Source organism: Cicer arietinum, chromosome 3 (genome assembly GCF_000331145.2).
Source record: "Cicer arietinum cultivar CDC Frontier isolate Library 1 chromosome 3, Cicar.CDCFrontier_v2.0, whole genome shotgun sequence".
Taxonomy (NCBI): domain Eukaryota; kingdom Viridiplantae; phylum Streptophyta; class Magnoliopsida; order Fabales; family Fabaceae; genus Cicer; species Cicer arietinum.
In genome coordinates this window covers 15461272-15469041 of record NC_021162.2, presented here as the reverse complement: position 1 = coordinate 15469041, position 7770 = coordinate 15461272, and the positions used below count along the sequence as shown (strand labels likewise).

The 7770-nt window shown below is 42.8% G+C and overlaps 2 non-coding genes across 2 annotated transcripts; one reads left to right on the top strand and one right to left on the bottom strand.

Annotated features, from left to right (window-relative positions):
• Positions 1–346: 346 nt before the first annotated feature.
• Positions 347–420, top strand: TRNAD-GUC (transfer RNA aspartic acid (anticodon GUC)). Its single transcript has one exon. It is a non-coding gene; the product is annotated as a tRNA-Asp (tRNA).
• Positions 421–5341: 4921 nt separating this feature from the next.
• On the bottom strand, positions 5342–5415 carry TRNAD-GUC (transfer RNA aspartic acid (anticodon GUC)). Its single transcript has one exon. It is a non-coding gene; the product is annotated as a tRNA-Asp (tRNA).
• Positions 5416–7770: the final 2355 nt, after the last annotated feature.

The following is a 7770-nucleotide window of genomic DNA, read 5'->3' as shown; positions in this document are numbered from 1 at the left end:
AGCGATGGATTCCTATGAAGCATTCAGGAACAAGAAGATTCAATCGGACGACGAATTCATACGTGGTCCAAGGAAATAAAAGGTCCGCTTCCACGATTTAATCTATATCGAATCTGAATATCAGAATAGCTTATATAGTCATGATTCAATTCAGGTCCACTGACTTTTGATTGATTTCTCTTCGGATCTGATTGGAACATTTGAGAAGTAGGAAGACTTTGGCGGGCGATTCATAATTGGTATCTAGAATATCTATGTCCTAGGACATAAAATATGAATAATGAAGATAAATGAAATATATATCTAATCTAAGAATTTTGAGGCTGTACACCTAATTTTTTTTCCTGGGATTGTAGTTCAATCGGTCAGAGCACCGCCCTGTCAAGGCGGAAGCTGCGGGTTCGAGCCCCGTCAGTCCCGACCTAGGATCCGATGAATCGATCAATTCATCTCTGTAGGGGGGGGCTTAGGATCTAATTCCCAGCAGGAGGATCCTTCTTTCGTTTCGCATTTCTCATCGGACAAATCAAGGAATCCAAATTACAATAACTAGTACCGATTGATGGAGGAGATACATATGTAGGTTGGTACAATCGGGGGTATCACCATATTAAGCATATTAAGTAAGGATTCAAAGAGAGACCGTACAGGTCTGGCTTTTTTCGATTGTTCCTGGCCTGGCCCATCGAATAGAGTAGCAATTTCTTTCCCGGGAGCACATAACATTTTCTTTTTTTTTACGATACGCAATTAACTTAACATAGTTACCCCCACAGAGTACTTTTCAGATTCAACCTACCCTTTCTTTCTAGCTCCGAATTTCTTTTCTTCGCTACACCTATTCTTCTTCCAATAAATTCGAAATAATCGTCAACTGCTCTACTCTAATTCATAGGTTTTTTTGTATTGATCCCGGGATCTATCGATACAATAGTATGGGCATAAAAAAAAAGCAACCAAGTCATCCCTTAGCACAAGCACTAAGTAAGCAAGCTACCTTTTTTTCTATAAGAAAAAATAACCCCAAAAATATTGAATGACTGAGCACTCAAATCCTATCGCGAGTCTTGATACATAGTCTCTTAAGTCCTTTCCACAACTCCTAATTTGATTCTCCATCGGCCCATCCAATCTAATTCACGACTCAGTCAGTAGACACTACACTAGTAGGGTAGTCAGTTATGTAATTAGTAATTTAGAAACCAAAAACCCCTTCTTGGATCCTAGGAGCAAGGATTTACAGTCCTTTAGAACAACCTTTTGATCCCAAGATTTCCGGCCCCTTACTTTCGTATTTTTTAATATAACAATTGAATCTGACTACCCAAGTCGATCCTATTGGCATAGGGCAAACGACGGCGGGATCTCGGTGCCTTTCTCTTGCTCTTGAAAGAATAGAAGTTGAGTTCGAGTTGTTATCATGCCGGATCAGAAAAGTAAAAAGCCATACTAAGAGCCAGCGGACCTGCTCACGGGAGTCAGGCCTGTTCTGTAGTGGGCTGGGCAGACGTAGCAGGGCCATCTGAAAGAATATAGGAAAAAGAGCCGCTGGAGAAAACCAATTACGCCGGGTTCTCAATTCCATGGAGTATGTAGTGAGTTTGAATTTACCCGGTTAGCTAGAAGGTTCCTTTCGCTACCGTCCTAAGGTTCAACCAACCGTTGGTTTGCTTTAACAAGATTTCACTGAAGTGAACCCGACGCGAAGTTGGTGAAACCCGAGCGTAGCTAATGAAAGGGAATACCTAAAATTAAAACAGAACCTACTATAAGCCCTGAGAGCCAGCAAGCAAACCCCCCTGACTCTCTAAAAAAAAGCCTGCGTAGTAAACTCCTTGTTTGTTTTCTTTCCGATAGCTGCCGTTTTTCCAGTTTTCAAGTCAAGCGAGAAAGCAAGTGGAATAATACTTTCCTTTTTTCGGCCATTTCTCAGCAATAGCTACCTGAATGGAAGCAAGCTACCTTCGGGGATAAGAAGAAGAGTGGTCGAAGACTACGAGTCGAAGCTAAGACCAATCTAAGCCAATATCCCTCAGCTGGAAACTATCTAGATAGCTTTTTAGCGCTTAGCTACTTTATCCTTCTGCGCCGCTAGCGCTACTACTCCTAGTGATAGGAATAACCTACTCTTTTTCGAGATAAGGCCAATCTCGTCTCGGACCGGTGACGTATTCTAATGATCTGGATCTCTGGCTTATCTGTTACTTGACGGATTAAATTTCGGCTAGTGGGATTTAAGTGACGATAATCAGGGAAAAGGGTTGATTGGCTCTGATCGATACCATCTAAAAGTGCTTGCTTCATCCATTCGTTACTGGTTATTCTTACTAAGTTTCGCCTCTAGTGACTCTTGGAATCATGCGCATGGCTCCATGTCGGCCTTAATTTGGCGTCGGTGTAACGACCGGTGCAAGTAACAAATACTACCTACGAGTCTCATTCTCTCGCATTCGTCCTTACCTGTGTTCTATTCTATTGATCCAGTTTAGGCAGCTTTCAGTCTCTATAAACTTGATGGAATATTTCTTACACAAGATACGAAGTCATCAATCAATGGCATGAAGGAGTTCAATCAGGAACAGAAAGACTTTATTTAGGGTCAGATCACAATGGGTAAGCAAGCAAGCCTTGCAGTGTGACCGCAACTTGCTAGCCGACACCGGCTACCGCAAAGAGTTCAGTGTAAAAAAAAAGCTAAAGAAAAGACCCTTCCATTATTATACTGAATATTACCTTTAAACCCCTTACGCAATGAAGCAAAGTTCAGAACTTTAGTCAGGGTCAACTCAAGATAACTCTTTCATCCGTCGAAGCAGAGACAGGAATTGCTACTTGAACTAGAAAGCATACTACTTAGATAATAGTAATTCATGTACACATCCCGTAGGCAAGGAACGATATTATCTAAGTAGTATGCTTTCTAGTTCAAGTAGCAATTCCTGTCTCTGCTTCGACGGATGAAAGAGTTATCTTGAGTTGACCCTGACTAAAGTTCTGAACTTTGCTTCATTGCGTAAGGGGTTTAAAGGTAATATTCAGTATAATAATGGAAGGGTCTTTTCTTTAGCTTTTTTTTTACACTGAACTCTTTGCGGTAGCCGGTGTCGGCTAGCAAGTTGCGGTCACACTGCAAGGCTTGCTTGCTTACCCATTGTGATCTGACCCTAAATAAAGTCTTTCTGTTCCTGATTGAACTCCTTCATGCCATTGATTGATGACTTCGTATCTTGTGTAAGAAATATTCCATCAAGTTTATAGAGACTGAAAGCTGCCTAAACTGGATCAATAGAATAGAACACAGGTAAGGACGAATGCGAGAGAATGAGACTCGTAGGTAGTATTTGTTACTTGCACCGGTCGTTACACCGACGCCAAATTAAGGCCGACATGGAGCCATGCGCATGATTCCAAGAGTCACTAGAGGCGAAACTTAGTAAGAATAACCAGTAACGAATGGATGAAGCAAGCACTTTTAGATGGTATCGATCAGAGCCAATCAACCCTTTTCCCTGATTATCGTCACTTAAATCCCACTAGCCGAAATTTAATCCGTCAAGTAACAGATAAGCCAGAGATCCAGATCATTAGAATACGTCACCGGTCCGAGACGAGATTGGCCTTATCTCGAAAAAGAGTAGGTTATTCCTATCACTAGGAGTAGTAGCGCTAGCGGCGCAGAAGGATAAAGTAGCTAAGCGCTAAAAAGCTATCTAGATAGTTTCCAGCTGAGGGATATTGGCTTAGATTGGTCTTAGCTTCGACTCGTAGTCTTCGACCACTCTTCTTCTTATCCCCGAAGGTAGCTTGCTTCCATTCAGGTAGCTATTGCTGAGAAATGGCCGAAAAAAGGAAAGTATTATTCCACTTGCTTTCTCGCTTGACTTGAAAACTGGAAAAACGGCAGCTATCGGAAAGAAAACAAACAAGGAGTTTACTACGCAGGCTTTTTTTTAGAGAGTCAGGGGGGTTTGCTTGCTGGCTCTCAGGGCTTATAGTAGGTTCTGTTTTAATTTTAGGTATTCCCTTTCATTAGCTACGCTCGGGTTTCACCAACTTCGCGTCGGGTTCACTTCAGTGAAATCTTGTTAAAGCAAACCAACGGTTGGTTGAACCTTAGGACGGTAGCGAAAGGAACCTTCTAGCTAACCGGGTAAATTCAAACTCACTACATACTCCATGGAATTGAGAACCCGGCGTAATTGGTTTTCTCCAGCGGCTCTTTTTCCTATATTCTTTCAGATGGCCCTGCTACGTCTGCCCAGCCCACTACAGAACAGGCCTGACTCCCGTGAGCAGGTCCGCTGGCTCTTAGTATGGCTTTTTACTTTTCTGATCCGGCATGATAACAACTCGAACTCAACTTCTATTCTTTCAAGAGCAAGAGAAAGGCACCGAGATCCCGCCGTCGTTTGCCCTATGCCAATAGGATCGACTTGGGTAGTCAGATTCAATTGTTATATTAAAAAATACGAAAGTAAGGGGCCGGAAATCTTGGGATCAAAAGGTTGTTCTAAAGGACTGTAAATCCTTGCTCCTAGGATCCAAGAAGGGGTTTTTGGTTTCTAAATTACTAATTACATAACTGACTACCCTACTAGTGTAGTGTCTACTGACTGAGTCGTGAATTAGATTGGATGGGCCGATGGAGAATCAAATTAGGAGTTGTGGAAAGGACTTAAGAGACTATGTATCAAGACTCGCGATAGGATTTGAGTGCTCAGTCATTCAATATTTTTGGGGTTATTTTTTCTTATAGAAAAAAAGGTAGCTTGCTTACTTAGTGCTTGTGCTAAGGGATGACTTGGTTGCTTTTTTTTTATGCCCATACTATTGTATCGATAGATCCCGGGATCAATACAAAAAAACCTATGAATTAGAGTAGAGCAGTTGACGATTATTTCGAATTTATTGGAAGAAGAATAGGTGTAGCGAAGAAAAGAAATTCGGAGCTAGAAAGAAAGGGTAGGTTGAATCTGAAAAGTACTCTGTGGGGGTAACTATGTTAAGTTAATTGCGTATCGTAAAAAAAAAGAAAATGTTATGTGCTCCCGGGAAAGAAATTGCTACTCTATTCGATGGGCCAGGCCAGGAACAATCGAAAAAAGCCAGACCTGTACGGTCTCTCTTTGAATCCTTACTTAATATGCTTAATATGGTGATACCCCCGATTGTACCAACCTACATATGTATCTCCTCCATCAATCGGTACTAGTTATTGTAATTTGGATTCCTTGATTTGTCCGATGAGAAATGCGAAACGAAAGAAGGATCCTCCTGCTGGGAATTAGATCCTAAGCCCCCCCCTACAGAGATGAATTGATCGATTCATCGGATCCTAGGTCGGGACTGACGGGGCTCGAACCCGCAGCTTCCGCCTTGACAGGGCGGTGCTCTGACCGATTGAACTACAATCCCAGGAAAAAAAATTAGGTGTACAGCCTCAAAATTCTTAGATTAGATATATATTTCATTTATCTTCATTATTCATATTTTATGTCCTAGGACATAGATATTCTAGATACCAATTATGAATCGCCCGCCAAAGTCTTCCTACTTCTCAAATGTTCCAATCAGATCCGAAGAGAAATCAATCAAAAGTCAGTGGACCTGAATTGAATCATGACTATATAAGCTATTCTGATATTCAGATTCGATATAGATTAAATCGTGGAAGCGGACCTTTTATTTCCTTGGACCACGTATGAATTCGTCGTCCGATTGAATCTTCTTGTTCCTGAATGCTTCATAGGAATCCATCGCTATTCCTTTCTTCCACCGAGAAAGGTTCATTCCGAGTCACAAGAGCAATTTCTCTCGTTATGGTAATGCAATGCAAGAGGTCTCGGAAATCGGGTTGTTTCTGATGATGAAAACCCGATATTTTAAGGTCGGTAATGTTAGAAGACGACTGTCGGTATCTGATGGTAAGTAAGATACCTACGGTCGGTATATCTTTGAAAGCTCAGACGGATATAAACGGACTCCTCGAGGGCTACTTAAGGCACTTTAGTGCAAGCAAACCAACCAGAAGGACTGGAGCTGTTGGATGTTGTTCAGTGCTGCTATAAATTAAAAACCAAAAAGCTCTGCGTCGAACTTCAGCCCCTTCGAGTTGGCGACGGGGCAACAGCCTCTGACGCCCCACACCATTGCGGCAGGAGGAGGCTTGCCCATCAGCCTACTTTGCCAAGACGTGGCAGGAGCGCAACGACCTAGCCCAAACCTACTTAAACTAAAGGCCTTAATGTAAAATCAAAAAACCGAGGAAAATAACGTCAAGTAGAAACGAACAAGGTCTTACGGCACGATCGCTATCTCTTTTCTTTTTCTCTCCTCTATCGAAAGAGGGGATGATACGTGGCGTGGTCTGATCGTTTGGTCAACGAGACGTACGTAAGTCGACATAGCTCCATTTATATTCATATTCTTTTTTTTCTTTCACTTAGCCCCCCTCTCCCCGGACCAACCCGGATCTGCCCTCGAAAGTCTCTCTGCATTTTGGGAGCAGAGCATGCAAAATCGAGCAATGAATCTTAGAAAAATTGCCTCGGGTCTCTAAAAATCTATAAAAATGAAAAGCCCGGGTAGAAGCACAAGCAAAAGGAGAGAGGAAAAGTAGAAAAAAGGAAGGGGGGAGGAGACTCGCCTCAATACTTCCCACTGGACGAGAGGCGCACCTAACCCACCTACCCACTCATCAATCACGGTGTTCAGCTGACTTGCACTGATAGACCCCTATTGTTTTGGAATTGGAATTAGGCGCCCATCTTTTGACTGTTGTCAACTAATCTCTTCAATGTTCGATTCTACTCTATGTTAGAACATTTCTGTGAATGCTATTCTGATCTAAGTGGTCCTATTCTGTGTCCCGTGCTAGGAAGCATTATTCCTCTTTTCATTCCAAATTCAAGAATACGACCGATACGATTGATTGGTCTGTGTGCCTCTCTTATTACTTTTTTGTATTCCCCTGTTCCTCGGATACAATTCGATCCTTCTACGGCCAAATCTCAATTTGTGGAAAGCCTTCGATGGCTTCCTTATGAAAACATAAATTTTAATTTGGGTATAGACGGTCTCTCTTTTTTCTTCGTGATATTGACCACATTTCTGATCCCTATTTGTATTTTAGTGGGTTGGTCTGGTATGAGAAGTTATGGGAAAGCGTATATTACAGCATCTCTAATTCGTGAATTTCTAATGATCGCCGTGTTCCGCATGCTGGATCCTCTACTATTCTATGTTCTTCCCGAAAGCGTGCTAATCCCTATGTTGTGCGGAGCTGAGCATCTTCTATTCGCTGGGATAAAGCTTTTCCTCTGCAGGGGCCTTGTGCAGTAAACCCCCTACGGGCGGTCGTCCGTCGTAAAGTAGTCCCCGCGAAGCTTTCGGGAAGAGGGGTAGTCTTGTGCGTAAGCATAGCATTTCTGGTCGAACCCGCCCAACCCAACTAAGACGAACCGAACCTGACAGACACATCTTTTTCCTTTTGGGAGGGTACTCTGAGTAGTGGGTACCTCGTAGGACCTCGACCCGCCTACTCGGGTCTTGTATGGATATGCAGGAAGGGGTGCTCCTAGGTGTGTGTAGGGGTTGTGTTTGTTCGCGAGAATGGATTCCTCGTCAAGTCAGTTTGGGGGGTGTGGACACACTTGCGCGAATTCGGGTAACGGCTACAAGGGAAAAATCGAAAGGAAACTGTACCCAACCAGGGATGGACGTAAACTCGTAAGCTACCGAGGGTAGGGATAATCGTCCAGGTCTTATTGT